The sequence below is a fragment of the Penaeus monodon genome, chromosome 23 (genome assembly GCF_015228065.2).
Source record: "Penaeus monodon isolate SGIC_2016 chromosome 23, NSTDA_Pmon_1, whole genome shotgun sequence".
Lineage (NCBI taxonomy): Eukaryota > Metazoa > Arthropoda > Malacostraca > Decapoda > Penaeidae > Penaeus > Penaeus monodon.
Genome location: NC_051408.1, coordinates 34214139 through 34214705, shown reverse-complemented (window position 1 = coordinate 34214705; position 567 = coordinate 34214139). Strand labels below are relative to the sequence as shown.

General features: G+C 58.0%; 1 protein-coding gene across 1 annotated transcript in view; it reads left to right on the top strand.

The window, feature by feature from the left end:
• Window positions 1–567, top strand: part of LOC119587945 (E3 ubiquitin-protein ligase TRIM37-like) — a gene marked incomplete in the record, with an annotated part of 49872 nt that overhangs the window by 29571 nt on the left and 19734 nt on the right.

Here is a 567-nt window from a genome sequence, read left to right as displayed (position 1 = left end):
AGTAAGTATGCTGAATGGGAGAAGAGGGGAGGGAGTCGATATGCTGATGGGGAGAGGCAGAGGGAGGGGGTAGGTATGCTGAATGGGGAGAAGAGGGGAGGGGTAGATATGGTGATGGGGATGGGTTAGTAGATATGCGAAGAGGGAGACTAATGGGAAAGGGGTAGAGATGCCGAGAGGGGAGGGAGTAGGTATACTGAAGGAGGGTGTGGAAGAGCGGGGGAGAGGGAAGAGGGGTAGATATACTGAAGGAGGGGAGGGGAATGGGGTAGATATGTTGAAGGGGGGAGGGGAGGGGAGGTGAAGGGGCGGGGGAGGAGAAGGAGAAGGAGGAGGGTGAATATACTGAAAGAGGGAGGGGAGGGAGCAGTGGACAGGAGGAGGGGGGAGGCTGGAATTCTCCCTCTCCGTAACCTATTTCCGGACGCGTGGAAGACTCGTCATCCCGCGATGTTCCTTCCCACGCTGCCCCGCGCTCGCCTCTCGTGACGAGGGGAGGGGGGGTGCTGTGTGATGCTGGGTGGTGGAGGTGAAGGCGAAAAAGGGAGGATGTTTGTTGGTGTTTCT